The sequence below is a fragment of the Anomalospiza imberbis genome, chromosome 6, assembly GCF_031753505.1.
Source record: "Anomalospiza imberbis isolate Cuckoo-Finch-1a 21T00152 chromosome 6, ASM3175350v1, whole genome shotgun sequence".
Taxonomy (NCBI): domain Eukaryota; kingdom Metazoa; phylum Chordata; class Aves; order Passeriformes; family Viduidae; genus Anomalospiza; species Anomalospiza imberbis.
Genome location: NC_089686.1, coordinates 24,690,471 through 24,706,098, shown reverse-complemented (window position 1 = coordinate 24,706,098; position 15,628 = coordinate 24,690,471). Strand labels below are relative to the sequence as shown.

General features: G+C 40.1%; 1 long non-coding RNA gene across 1 annotated transcript; it reads right to left on the bottom strand.

Moving 5' to 3' along the window:
• Positions 1 to 9,374: 9,374 nt before the first annotated feature.
• On the bottom strand, positions 9,375 to 14,305 carry LOC137476634 (uncharacterized). The gene is made up of 3 exons (XR_011000481.1): positions 14,031 to 14,305; positions 11,734 to 11,825; positions 9,375 to 10,953 (listed from the first exon to the last, which is right to left on the bottom strand). It is a non-coding gene; the product is annotated as an uncharacterized lncRNA (long non-coding RNA).
• Positions 14,306 to 15,628: the final 1,323 nt, after the last annotated feature.

The following is a 15,628-nucleotide window of genomic DNA, read 5'->3' as shown; positions in this document are numbered from 1 at the left end:
CCAAAACAACAGAAACAAGCCAAACTTTGCAAAAAAGGAATTAGAAAGGAAATTATTTTGTCTTATAATATAAAACTGGAAGTTACTTTTTAAAAGTCAGATAGTATTAATAGGAAAATAAATATTTCTTACTAAACAATTATAATTTGGGTCTCTATCTAGATGAAAAATGATTTGAAAAACCAAAGTTCTGTTGCTACAGGCCTGCCTTGTACTGTGGCCAGTCCTGTGCTTACAGGAAGGTGACTCTGGCTTCTTCTCTTACACCATTTCTCTGGAGCTCTGACCCCGCTAGACTTGTGGGTATAAATAACAATTTACAGCTGTGTGAGTACAGATGACATTCACTGAAGCCAGTGGAAGCAGAGCAAACTTGAACTTGCAGCACAGATTAGAACTTCAAAGCAAAATCCTTCTTGGTGTCCTTTTATGGTGTAATACATCCTTGCAGTAATTCCCTTTGCTCTCTAGGACTGAGTCCATCACAGATGATCTGCCTGTAACTTCAAACCCAGTAAAATGCAGCTTAGACCTGCCTCCAGCCATGTCTAACACATCTGCCTGGTTGAAAAGGAGAGCAGAGTAGCAGGAACACAGCATCTTTATTTTATGTGACACATTCCTAGAGTGCATGGAAACTTAAGAGTTATCTGTGTAGAGACACAAGAGTTTAATGAGTTTCAGAAGGAAGGTGAATTTATTTTAGGTGTATTAACACTGTTTTGTGAATAAAGCAGTTAGAAAAGCCAATGCAAACACTGTGTGATGTTTCATAAATCTAGCTTGTAATTGTTAACACATGAAGCACACTTATTTTACTGCAAGTAGAATTGCACAGTAAAAACTTGATTCATGAAGGCATTATGCAATAATTAAGTGGGGTTTCAGTGAACTTAACCAATAAAAAAGTGCAGAAAGGACATGTCTGGAAGTTTCACTGGTCACTAGAAGTTCACAAGCTGGCAACACACAGGTGTTCTTGAGGTATCGGCCAGTTCCTGCTTACAGCAGGGAACTGTTTTAGTGTTAGAAGTGTTTCTGAAGAGGTGTTTTCTACATAACCTTACACACTGCTTCGTGTAGTTATGGTGCTTCAGGCAAGTTAGGGCAAATATTTTAAGTATCAGGTTTGCCCTAAAATATTAATATGACAAAGGGAATCTGTGGCATGAGCCCTTTTTGATCCTTTTCTGTATATTTAAATATATTGTCTTCATCAAAAAGTTTATCTTGGTGTGTTGGACAAATATCTTACATAGGTGTAAGAAGCACTGAAATATGGCAGAGTTAAGAGTGTCTGCATTGCCACAAGCTTGGATATTTTTTTCCCAAGAACTAACTAACCCAATATTGCTAGTTCTGTAACTCTCTCAAGCCACTTAACCAAAGAGCCAATTATAGCTTTCTAACTTAAAAAAGCCCTTGAAATAATTTTACCTGCGGGTGAGGGGCAGGTGTGATATGTTATACCACCTTACTCTGCCTCTGCACAGTGAAGTAAATCCCATTATAATTCAATTAGTGAATCAGTCATAATCATAATTGCAAATATCCCTTTCTACAACAGGGAAGAAGAATGGAAGAATTTCTGTCTTTGTGTTTGCTTCGGAAGTCCTGTTCATATCCATGAGAGTTCTTGAGCACCTAATACACCGACCCTTGCATCTGGAGTGTGCTAAGAGCACTCATGCACTCAGCCACAGCAGCCCAGCTGAGAGGATGTCACTTGTTACTCAGCACTTTAATGTGTGCAACTACCTATATCCTAGACTGGTCATAAATCTGACTTACTGCCTATCCTCTTTTGAAGAGACTGAAAAAAAAAAAAGGAAGAAAAGCCTCATTGTCCTGACAGTTACAGATGCACAGGATAGAGATCACATTCTGGATGTGAAATACGCTGGGCACGACTTGCACCAGTTCTCCACAGCCCTGCACAGGCTCATCATGCCATAATGTTTCCCTGGCTTTGGGCTGTGCTGGACAGTAAAGGCCAGAGGGTGGAGGGGGCTGCAGGGCTGTGCTACCATACTGAGCCCCATGGCCAGAGGAGTGGGACCAGCTGTTGAGGAATTAAAGAAGTGTAAGCCTTCTGAATGTCTCCAGAGAGGCAACAGAAATCCAGACCATTGATTCTCTTGGTCCTTTTGTGAAACTCTTCTGAATGCACTATAGCTATGATTCATTCTTTTGCTAACTGTATGACATTTATCAGGACACCACATCACGCATTGTGGGTCTGACCCTGGTCTGGTTATCCTGGGCATCACCTCAGCTATTGTCTGATTGTTGGTTAGGAAATGGATATCAGTTCCATAATTGCTGAGCAAAACCTGCTGTTGTGTCCCACACCCACTGCCCCTAGAGGAACTGATGCAGCTAGTTAAAAAAGAGTGTTTCCTGGGATATTGGAGGCATTACCACATATAAGGATGGCAGTGGCTTATGAAAAATTGTCCCAGAACAGATTTACATTGAACATTTCCTATGTGGAGCAGAACTTACCAAAGGCTGAAAGTGTTTAAGTGCATTTCTGCCTGTGTGAGTCCCGTGTCCAGCAGCCCATAGCACTGACTTCCACAGCACCCTGCTCCATTCCTCACAGCTGCTACCTGACCCTGAAGGTGCCTCTTTCTCTGCACACCCATGCTTCTCTTGCTGGGCATGTGAGAAGAGCTGAAACCTTTTCTGTAAGGAAGCAGTTGCCATGTAAATCTCATGGGATTCACAGAACAAACATCCTTTCACCTGTCTTCCCTGGCATCCCTGACCTCTTTCAGACATGAGGCAGCATTACTGATCCTAGGGCTGCCATTCCCGGGGACCCCTCATTGATGTTACACCTACTTTAAATACTTTTTAAAACTAAATCAGTTTGATGGTTTGGGAGTATTGTTCATCTCACTCATAAGCTATATCTTTTGAAGCAAATATGAAACACTATCTAAAATTTATTAAACTCCTTTCCTGTGACCTATGATGCTTTCTCACAGCTTACATTTCAGTGTAATTTTTTCTGTTGATTCTTGGTGTCAGAAACAGAGAGGTGTCTCCACAGAGAAAAATGCAGGGTGCCCATTTCCCTTGCTACTGCTGGTTTTAGGAAAGAGGGGACTGCAATATTTGCCCTGCACTTCCCACTATCCCAAACAGCAGACAAGGCCAGCCATAATTGTCTCTAGCTCAGCCTTAAAAACTTTCTTGGACAAGGAACTTATAATCTTTCTGAGTAATTACTTCCAGTACTGGATTAATCTCCTAAGAAAGAATTTTCTTTTAACATATGATCTGAACAAGAGATGTATTTTTTTTTCTTCAGCTAAATAATTGAAAATACTTTCTGAAAATGTGAGCTTAGCATGTTATGTCTGTAACATCTTTCAAGTTTTGCTTATTTTTGTGTGTGTTTTCCCCCCAGAGTAGTCTTAGAAGTTCATTCCACACACATTCAATTCCTAGTGAATTGTGGGGTTTATACCCCACAATGGGGTATAGCCCCTAATGGGGGCTTATATGTCACTAAATAATAATATGTGCTACATCACATTTAGAATAATCACAGAATAATTTATGTTGGAAAATAGCTCTAAGATCATCTCAATTCCAGCCTTTGACCCAACACCACCTCGTCAACTTAGACCATAGCACCAAGTGCCAGCTTAAGTCATTACCTGAACACCTCCAGGGATGGTGACTGTGACTCTTGAACACCTCCCTTGGGTGGGAAGTCCTTGGGAATGCCCTTAACAAACCCTTCTGTGAAGAAATTCTGAAGCTTCAGGCTATTGTCTCATTCTGTCATCAGTTGCCTGGGAGAAGAGACAGACCCCCACCTGGCTACAGCCTCCTTTCAGGTATTTATAGAGAGCAATAAGGTCTCAACCCCTGAGCCTCCTTTTTGCCAGACTAAACCACCCCAGGTCCCTCAGCCACTTTTCAGATGACTTGTTCTCCAGACCCTTCACCACGTCCATTGCCCTTCTCTGAATGCACACCAGGACCTCAGTGTCTTTCTCGTAGTGAGGGGCTCAGAACTGGACACAGGAATTGAGGTTTGGCCTCACCAGTGCCAAGTACTGAGGGACAATCACTGCCCTGGTGATTGTCTCAATAATAATATGTGTGAAATAATGTGTGTTGGTCACATTATTTTTGTTACAAAAATAGTAAAAAAATCAGTTCCACTGTCTAACCTCACCTGTTTGTCACACTCTTCCCACTTCATTCCCTTCTTCCTGTGAATGTAGCTGAGGCATCCCCTTTGGTCCTTTCTACGTTCTCACCTCAGCTGGTGTTGTGTAAAATCCCTGGAGCTCCTACATCTGAAACTGCTTTCCAGTACTCCACTGCTTCAACTTAATTCAACCTTTTCTATGAGTAAATATCTTAGTTGTCATCACTTTCTAATTTCTGTTTTCTTCTGCATTTACTTATTGCAAAACTAACAGTGCCTGATAACTCTGCAAAAGCACTTTGGGATGCAGAACGTATGAAAGTTGTGATCCCACACACAATGATGCCTTTGGGCTGGTATGTTCTTGAAATTTCTGTCCTCAGTTCATAAATATGGGAGAAGTCAGGTATAACTATTCTATTTCTAGTGGAGGGCCACCTGCCATGTGAACCAGTCATAAGAAATTTATTGGAGGTAATTTTCATGTTTTTTTCAGTCAGATGGAGGTAACATGAATCCATTTGGAGATTCTCTTGTGAAGTGCCCAGTATATCACATATTTTCCCTTCTTTATATACAAGTAGCTCTTAGTGATGCTGATGGAAATTACAGGCGTGTGCATTTAGAGGAGGATATAGATCTAGACTGTGCAAATTGCTTCAGAAAACAAACTGGGTTTGTGGACATGGACTGTGCAGAGCTGAGCAGCAGTGTATTTCAATCAATGTTCCCTGCATACCACACAGTAAAGGAAAAAAAGAGGCTGGGGAGTGAGGGAGAGCAGAGATCTGGATTTCAGAGCTACTTTTAATAACAACCATGAAGGATAAAAACTACAGAGTTTTGACCAGCTTCAAAATCACTTCTCACCTCTGATTTTGAAATCTCCAGCCCAATTATTTGTTTACTTGATAGTGCTAAAGTCTTATTCACCATCATTATTTTCTTGCTAGTAAAGAGCCAAAAAACCCCAGCAGTCCAAAGGTAACCACACAACTAAATCACTTCCAGATGATAAGTCACACTCTGATGGTGAAAGCAGACTTTACAGTTTCAGTGTGCCAGGTAATATATGGCAGTCACCCAGTTGCTATTAGGTTTTTTTAACAGCATATACACATACTGTTAGGTTTGGGTTTAGTTTCTTTTTTTTTTTTTTTTCAGCTGGATTAGGGTTGGCTAATACTACATACATTAAATATTTCGCTTGATTTCCATCACAAAATCTCCCAAAATAAAAGGCAATTTTAAAGCATCCATTATCCCTAATCCCATTTACACATAAGTAATATTAATAATTTTTATTGTGATATTAATTGCGCAGCAGTTTGAATAGCTGTCCTTAGGAGTTTGTATATGCTCTCTCCATGCGCATTTTTGTGATGTCACCTTTACATACTTTGTGCCTTTCCCACAGGATCCATAGCTCATTCACTGCTCAGGATGGGTGTCATTCATTTATGGAAAGGCCTTTAGCTATTTTGCTTTCTCCATGTGTTTAATATGTGGCCTAATCCCTATTAACTACTGACCAGTTGATCTTGATCTTAAGAAAGAGTTTTAACTCTTAAGAAAGAGTTTTAATTTTAAATTAAAAGTTTCCCTTGGTTTGATGACTGTAGTGTCTAAGCAGTTCACAAATGTGTATTTATTTTCAGATCACTCCAATTATTATCCTCATTTTACAGCTGGAAAATAGAAGAACAGAGAAGTGCAGTGATTTTGTGTTCAGTTTAAGACTCCTAATTTGTCAGGGTACTTACCATTATGTAATTTTTTTAGATATTCAGAGCAGAGCTCCCACTGAGTCCTGCTGCAGCTGTGAGTACTCAGCTTTTTTCCAAACCAGACCCTAGAGTCTCAAGTCAGGTATCCATACAACTGGGAACATGCAATTAGTGACCATAGTGCAAAATTTGGTGTAAGAACTTACTGATGTTGTACAAGAGATATGTGGCACAAGCAGGCAGGGATGCACCCTGTTCTACAGACTGACATTCAATGACTTAAAGCAAGATGGTGTTCATTGTTTTCCCTGATCCCTGAACTTCATTCAAAATACACCATTCCCTCTGAAACAAATGATTAAGGGGCTGAGTATCTCTTTTTACACATTCCTGACTTATCTTGAGCAGCCCGAATAAAGGTGATATATCCTATGCTGGAAAAGAGTATGTCTTCCTCTATTGCCAATGCATTGGCATGAAAGGGGAAAAAAAGCCCAGATAACTTCAGTTCTGGCACTTGCTAACTTTGCATATTTGCTTTGGCAGCTCACAGACTTCTCTTAAGAGAGTGTTTGTAGGTGATTTCCTAGTTACTTAATGAAGCAAAGTGGAAAAACAAAACTCCTATTATGTGGCATCATATTAACACCTCAATGCCTCATACTATTGGGGTTAACTCTTACCTTCTCCATATGGACTTCTGCCCTCTGAGTTAACAGGGTAATTTGTAGTATTAATGAGTTGCCAACTTCTCTGTGGAACAAAGGACAACTTTCCTGGGGGCTGAGACCAGAGAAGCATTATGACCCAGGGTTCTCATAATCCATTTCTGCCCTGCAATGACCAGTGAATGGACTACAGTGTCTAAAAAACATTTCCTTCTCTAGCTCTGTCTTACTTCCCTCTAGCTGTCTGTGTCCCATTCCTGCTCCTTCCTCTGGCTACTTGGTTCAGCCTCTGCTGTTCCTGTCTCCCAGCCAGTCTCAATTGCTAATTCTTTCTTTTTGTCAGCCTTTTAACTGAAGGAGCTGGTTTCTCCCATATGGATTTTATGTCCCAGTCCCCCTGGGTCTCCACACTCATATTTCTACCTCATGAATTCTGCTTCTTAGCTCTAGGTTTCTGACTATGTATGAACTTTCAAAGCCTTACCCCTGTTTCCTTGTCCCTTTTCATACCTGATCTGTATTTCTCTCTCATCATCCTCTTCTACTTTAGTCCTCCTGCAGCCACAGAGCCCCCCAAGAAGTGCTGAAGTAAATTACCTTCCACTGGGATAAAACCACCTGTCATCATCTAGCATGTCTCCCCTCCTTACTACAGCTTTTTTTTTTTTTTTTTTTTTTTAATTACATCCCTTCAGGATGTCCACTTACACTTTTACTATAAATAATGGAGACATTTTTCATCCTTATAGCTATGCTGCTCTTTCTGGAAGCAGTCTGTCAGATTAATGTGACTCAGCCCCATAGAAGCCAGCAATCAGTTTTTCAGGGAACATAATTTTCTCTGGCTGAATAAATGCCTATGTATGTAGTGTTGACACTGATGCTATGATTCAGTGTTGTGTAGCTTTTCACCAGGATTTCAGCAGGGGTCTGCAGTAGAGGCCTGAGAGGTGGGGTCAGTGCCTGGATTTCTTTTTGAGCTCTGAAGAATGCAAGGCTCTGCTAAGCCAGGCACTGATGAAAATAAATAGAAATAAGGGTATGGGGAGAAATTACATGCTGCTGCTTATGGGGTTCAGCTTGTAAAAGTGATGCATTAATGCTTGGGTAGAGCAAACAACTTTTATCTTCAACAGAAGAGGTAAGTAAAATGTCTATATTATAAATGTATGTGTATATCTGTACAAAGACACTGATATAGAAACAGACACAGCCCATAGTAGGGGCCTTATGCTTCATAATCTTCATGCTTTAAACTTTAAGACCATCAGCCCTTGAAATCTGGAAGATTTGCACTTAGCTGAGGAAGACCTTGGTCACACCTTCGTGTCAATCTTTGGGTTTAGTCTGTACTGAGCAATGGACAGGGTGAAGTACTGGACACAAGTAAAATTTTATCTTGCCTGCGTAGTTTTCCTATCACAAGAGCAGGGAAAGAATGCTGGTGTAATAATCCTCTGTTTTAAAATGGTATCTTGTGCATGTGGCTCCTACCCTTCTTGTGCATGTACATTCATAAATAAAGTCAAATATTAAAAAAAAAAAAAAGCTGACTAGTAACAAGGTAATTAGTCAACCAAATGTTCCAGAACTGTCATAAGGAGAAAGAAATGGTGATCTCAAGTTACTTCAGCTCACCATCAAGATCAGCTCAGAGTGTGAGTCCAAAGCTAAACTATTGCATATGCTGCACATATGAAAATGGAGATGGAAAGTGATGAGCTCTTTATATGCCCTTTTCCAAATAAATTTGGAGAAGAGCTTAGGTGGTTAAGCAGGTCCCAAATGGTTTCTGCTGCTGAAATAGTCTATTGATGCTTTATTTTTCCCTTTAGATTTTCCACTACATTAAATATTTCAAACTACCAAATATTTCTTTCTAAAGGGAAATGGAATGAAAAGATGTCTTACATGATTTATTACAAATTCAGAGGGAAATACTCCCCTTGTAAATAGCTCTACAAAAAATAGCATCATCAATTTAAATGTTGACGTGCTTAATATTAAAGGATCATACTGTACTGAAGGTCTTTAAGGAGAATTTCACATCCAAAGGAATTTATTTCAGTGTAAATTGATTGAAGTAGGGCTTCTGATTTTTGGTAGTTGCTCTCCCTCTAAGCCAATTTTGTGATCTCCAGTGCAACTTGCACCTAAATCTTATTTTTTGTGGATCAAATGATTTCACTCCCTGTTTCATCCTGCAGGTTCCCATGCCACAGCCACCCTCACACTGCAGGCACCTAGGCTGAAGCCTCACCAAGTGTGTGCTGATGTTTGGGGACAGATGGGTGACACAGCACACAGGGGCTGACATAGGAAGTCAGAGCCCTGACAGGACTTTAACTGGTGCTTACCTTGTTCTCAGCACACACTATTCCTGCTCAGGTTATCTGCTCAGGGGTTGTAACAGTGATTGCAAGAGAGCTCAAAGTCAGACCAAATCATCTTATCAGTCACCTACAGCACAGCCTTCCAAAAGGTTCCTTCCAAAGGTTTGCCCTCACAGCCCAGTTTTCCTTTGGCAACTCACACAGACAGTGAATGCCAGCTCTTCCAGAGGTGATTTCTGGCTACCTCCACACCCAGGCCAATCCAGCAGCTTCCCCAAAGGGGCAGAGTGATGTGCATTCTCCAAGTGGCAGGGTGTTCAATATTTAACACATCAAAACCTGTAGAGCAGCTCTTATCATAAGCACAGGCTGGATTTCCACTGGAAAAAGTCCTCCACACTATTTCAAGTTTTATATTCTATTTGTGATTTTAAGGTTCGTGTGCATTTAGGGATTGTTTTTTACCATTAAACTCAGTGTTCTGGAAAAAAACCCCAACTTAATTTAGAGAAAATACTCCGCCTGTTTTCTGTCTTTCTGTAATTTTTCAATATGAAAAGGATATTGTAACTGCATATTCTGCTGAATATGCGGTTTGGCAGCGAGCGGCTATTCAGCTGCCCTGCTTCTGCCTCAGAGTTTATTCAGGTCATAAACGAGACATATAAGCATTTGAGTTAAGATTTATAGTTACATTAACTGTATCAGAAGCTTTTTGTACTTAACATAAAACACACTGCGGGAGCTCAACTTTCCTTTATTCCACAATACACTCAATATTAGACATGTTACCTGTTGTAATTACTGACATTAATAGCCTCAGGAATAATGGAAAGTGAGTTAAACACCAGTGTGGTAGATGTAAATGGGACTTTATAGTACATGTAATTTGGAAATATTGTATGAGTCATTAAATTTGTACTTAATATTTCTTCATTTAGTAATTAAGCAATAACCCAGCAAAACAATGTCCTCACTTTAACACATAGGTCAGATTTTATTATAAAATCAGAAAAGTGGTTGCCAAGGATTTAATTTAAATCCCATGAAAGATTCAACCTGGTCCTGACATAGCAAAATTGAACCTCTTGCAGACAATTTTTAGGAGAAAGTGGGGACCAGGATTTGTACAGCCCCCTCCAACACCTCGGAGTGACTCATGTGAGGCTTTAACCAGAACTGCATAGGATAATTTTCTCCTGGAAAGGAGGCTGAAGCCACCAGCAGCTCAGACAGGAAATCTAATGTGTATGTCTTCAAGCCACCCAATATTTGCTGATTTGGAGATGTTATTTTTACCCAAGCTTCCTCAAATTTTAATTTTATAAGTAATCTATTTTAGAAACTCCCACTTCCTTCATTGCTTGTTCATTTGCAAATAGATGTCTGTTCCAAGCCTTTGCACAGAAGCAGCCCACTGCTGCTTCACAAAGGTCTTGAAAGACTGGGAAAGTACAAGAGTGGGGTTTCTTAACCAAATAATATCTCCAGAATGAAGATGCTGTCTCAAATATTTTAGATTATGAATATACTTTTAGTGCATACTTTTCTCTACAGTCTTCTACATCTATGTAATAATTAAGCTGACATCCATGTGCACGCAGTAAATATATTAACATTCAGATAATCCTTTTTTAGCTTGATGCTAATAATATGTTAAGGTGAACAAAGAAGAAAATAGAACCCATATTTACCTATAACCCTGGTCTATTTTGAGATCCCAAGGCTTTTATGTTAATAATAAAAACACCAATAAATCCTCATCTCTTTGTTTTTTAAGCCTGACAGATAGTCTTTGAAGCACTATTGCGTTTATTTCTTCCAACCAGATGTGCAATTTATGTTTTATTTGAAAGTAAACCTTAGCATTATAGAAGACACTTGTGCTAAAGTAATAACACAAATATATTTTCCATCACTGGGTAAAACCTTCTCAGAAAAGTCTCCAGTCCCCCTGCCATATTCCAGTGCCTTGATGGTATTCTTGGAACAACTTGTGTGATACTGGTAAGTCACATCATCCATTTCACAGAGATCTCAATGGAGTCTGTCTGAAAACAGAAATAATACAGTAGGTTTAAGCAGGGAGACATCTAAGCTCCCAGCCTGCGTTTGCAAGCAACACACTGTAAAGAGAATATTTAAATGCTAGTTTTGAAAGAAACTTGCAATTTATTTCCTTAAAAAATAATCCAAGAATCACATGTGACTTTTTAAAATTTTGCAATAATTGTAATGTCTTTGGGTACATTGGAAATATGCAAATAGTATATTTGTTTTTTGTTCTCTTACATTTTTATGTAGTGTGGACCCCCTCATACAGTACAGAACTGAAAAGTAAACACTTCAGGGATTTTGAACAGTTCACACGTGATTCCTGTAAAAGAAAAAATTCACAACAACACTGGTGGGTAATTCACTGGCCCTTCTAGGTCTCTTATGGCTGGTGAAGGTGACCCAGCAAGGGCTTCTGATGCTGATGTCCGTTGGTCCTCTCTAGGGTCAGCTACTCATACAGTTACAGCTCACACAAGTAAATGCCCCTTCACTGGGAATCACTCCAATGGCAGAGTTTCCCTCCGCTCTCTGAATGGTGTAGCAGATGCCTTGAGGCTCTCAGACATTGGAAAACATGTGCCTTGCCAGGTTAGAGATACTGACAGCTGTACTTCCTGCATATGGTACTGCCGCCCATCTGTCACAAGCCTTCAGGCTTTTACTGGCTGAGAAAAGGGATTAGTGTTTCCTAAGGAAAAAATTCTCATCAGAAGTGTGAAGGAGTTGTAGACCTTTACCCCTGCACCTAGAAGCAGACATGCATCATTACTCACCTCAGAGGGACACAGCAGTCCAAGAGGTAAAACAGGAGGCTGAGCTGTGGCTGTCTTCTTTATGGATGTGCCCACATGGACTTTTGGTCTTCCTGAAGGAACATGGTGGTAACAGTAAGGTAAATCACCTTCCAAAGGCAGTCCCCCTCATTATTCATTCTTTATTTCCCCTGTGTTTTCTAACCTGGATTAGGGTTAGTCTGTGCCATTTTCAGTACCTTAAATTTGCATCTGTCCTTTCCCTAGGGATGAACCGTGGGACTCGAGTGATAAGACCCTCCCACTCTTGATTCCCCATAATGTTATTATTGATAATTGTTTCTACTGCAGGAGAATCATTAGGTAGGATCATGCCCAGTTGTGCCCACAGTTGTACTAAATAAAGAGGAAGATATAGAAACATTTCACAAAATACTACAGTCCTACATAATGTGTGTATGTGATGTGGTAATTAGAGTTACTGTCCTCTTGGTGGCAGAATGAAGTCTATAAAAATAGCATACTGAGAAACCAAAGGATCACAGTAATTTGTGTCAATTTTACCTTCTGATCGATTTGAAAAGCATTTATTACAAAGATAAATGGCAGTAGCAAAAATGCTGCCCTGGGAGCAGTTCGGATGCATACTAATTGCAAACAGCTCTGCACATTCATTACACATCGTATGGCTCCTCCTAGTGAAACCCTGCAGGAACAGTTGTGGACTGATTTTCCTCGCTTCTAGTATTTCCACCACATCCTGAACTGCAGTTACTTACGGGCTAGAGCAGCAGGGGGATGCTGGGACATTGTGGCAGGGGGTAAGGGAGTACTATTGAATTATTTGCAGTTTTACTTCATAAAGAAAATTCTGCCTTCAGATGCCTGTGTTTGGCTGCTGCTGGCTTCTGTGGCTTCTTTGCAAGTACGTGTTTGCCAGCTACCAACTGGACTTTCATAAATCAAATAACTGTCTCAAGGAACTTCAGAGTGAAAGCATAAGCTGCAAGAGTTTGAACTTATAAGACAGTTGTCATCTGTTATACAGTATAAATCCTCTTTCATACATTTTGGTAGCTCCTACACTCTCTGGAACATACAGCAGGTGAATCGTAAGGCAAAACTTGGCCTTACAGCTTCTAAAATATTGCATTTTGCATTCATACAGAGAAATTAAATATTTTATCTGAGTTAATTTATTTATCATTATATTTGGATATTTCATTGGGTAGTAAATATCATTTTTGCAGTTCTACCAGTTTTACTGTAATGATTACTTCATGATTTAGTCATAAATATATGTCAACAGCAAAAATAGAAAATAAGGTCATAGTGAGACAAGAATCTTCGTTGTCAATAATGTTAAAATGGAAGGAAACAAGAAAAGGATTTGGTAGAAATATTAAGAATTCATACCTTAAAATTTCTGCAAATTTTTTTCTGGAAAATTTTGAAATCTTGAGTTAATTACAGAAGAAGTAAAAAGTTTCACCTGGGAAAGGAAGTGATTAATATAAGCTTTAAAATGCTCCCCCAAAGTCTGTAGGAGGCATTTACCTACAATGTATTTGTAAGGAAAAAAATCATCCTCCAAGGCACATCCTTAACAAGCTTCCTCATGGTTTGCTCAGTCCTCTTTTCTGTGCTATGCTTGGTTCCATCAGGCACTTGGGGGCAAAGGAAAAGAAGATATTTGGGATGGAAAGGTGCTGCCATTTAGAAGAAAATGGGCAGAATTCCTTACACACAGGATACTGTTTATAGCAAAATTTACTCCTGTCCTGAAGCTGGGAGAAGCCTCTGCTACTAGCTCTCTTCAGTATCCTAAATCTGACAGCAGATCTTTCCACAGCTAGTAAGCTGGAAGCTGCAAAAAAGCAAAAGGGCTGCAGGCACAATACTCACACAGTAAAAACCTAAAGCTAATGTCACTCTCACTGGGAGGGAATACTTTGCAGGGGCACAGAGATCAGGACTATACCAATAATCTATTAATGTTTCAGGAATATTAATAAAAATAATTGATAAATTAAAACATGGGCTAGAGTTGACCCTGAGGACTTACCTGCATCCTTGTCTGACTTTGAGTCTCATCACTGCTATTTCACTGTATTACCTGTGATGGATGCAAAGCTCCAATTGATGAACAGTTGCTCTTCCCTTACACATAGGTATAAATCTGTTATGGAAATCCTACTGGTTATTTCTCGACTTTCTTGAAATGACTCTCTAAACACAGCTGCCTCACAGTCATGGTAAACATTCTTCACAAAGGCCAGTTTGCTCTACAGGCCCCAAGGAATGTGACAGCTTGATACCTGGATAAGCCTGGGCTCAGTTTCTGTTTCTACAGAAAAGCTGGAGTCTCCAGTGGATGTTGGTAAACAAACCCTGGAGCCATTACGTGTTAGAGATCATAAGCTGTTACTCAGCACCTTGCAATATGGAGTTGGATGTGACCTAAATGAAAGAGAATGAAAAGTCAGAAAAGTATTCCAGAAATACCTGAGATGAGTCACTGCACACAGAGCAAGCTGGTACTGAGGTGTTATGCTCAGTTATTCAGCTGTTAACCCATGGCTTGACTTGATCACCACGCACCAGGCTGAAGTACTCACACAAGTATTGTAGCTGCTGGTAGGCACAAGACCTCTTCCTCAATGTCTATATATGTCCAGAACATATATGTTGAGCAGCAACAGAAGGAAGGGTGATAGCAGGGAGAGTGGGAGAGATTGTAAACCACTCCTGTTATCAAATATAGGGACTTCTTGACTAGAAGACGAAGCAATTTTAATATTTGGTCTCTGAAAGCAGAGGCCAGGTAGATTAATGTTAGAAGCAGCATGCACAAAAGTCAGTACTGATATCCATTAGATAAGTATATTTAAAAGTGTTTAGTTCTCCGTTGCATTGCGGGGTTTATGTCTTCACAGGAGTTCAACACTAGAAAGGATATTTTGTAGCTCAAGGTCTTAAAGCAAACACGACCTGGTAAAATTCAAACTGTTGAGGAGCCAGACCTCTCTGAACTCTCCAGCTCTGAAGCTGGAGCTTTCTGGGAGCTTCTGTTTGTTATTGTGGTGGGAAGGGCATGTGGGGAGTGTTGAAAAGGACGCAGGTAAAAAGCTATTGTTGCTGTTGTAGGACCAATTCCATCTCCCTGACTGAGTGAAATTCACTGATGAATAAGCTACTACTTGCTCTGGTACATGATGGTAGAATTAAGCCCAGAAAGAACATACTGGGAAACATGGGCCTGACTGTGTTAGTGTTAGGCACCATGCATGAAATGCCAGTCATGCCAATGCCAGACAGCTTCTACACTCACTTGGCAGTGCAGGGAAGGCTGCCTTCTGCCCACAGCAGATCACCTTGGTGGCTTTAACAAACTAGTTTGACTGAGAGGACTTCTTTCCATGCACTGTGATCAACTTGAAGTGACTGTTGTCCCAGGGATCAGCAGAAAGGTTTTCAGGTTTGCATCTTCACAGGGAGACAAATATGACCTGAAGAAAGATCAGAAAAAAACAGAGATTTCTTAAGTTCTTCACAAGGTGACTCACTGGGTCTCAGGAAAGACTACAGGACTTCGACAGTATTGAAGTGCTGATAAAGTAAAAATAGTCTTCAAGGAGAGAGACTAGCATTAGCAGAGGAGCCCTTGTTTGGTTGTAAGTGATCTCATTCAAGTGCAATATTGATACCAGAGAAAGAGGGAAATCAGAAAGTTAAAGCTATAATCCTGGGACTGGCAGAGGGAAGAAAGAAAAAAGAGAAACCTGCTGTCAGAGCTAACCTGTTCCTTGGGAGTGTATCGATCTTGTTTCCTTTGGTCTTGTGTTACAGCAAATAAGGGAATCATCACCACCACCATCGACACAGCATTTGCCTTCTTTCAAGCAGATGGCACCAT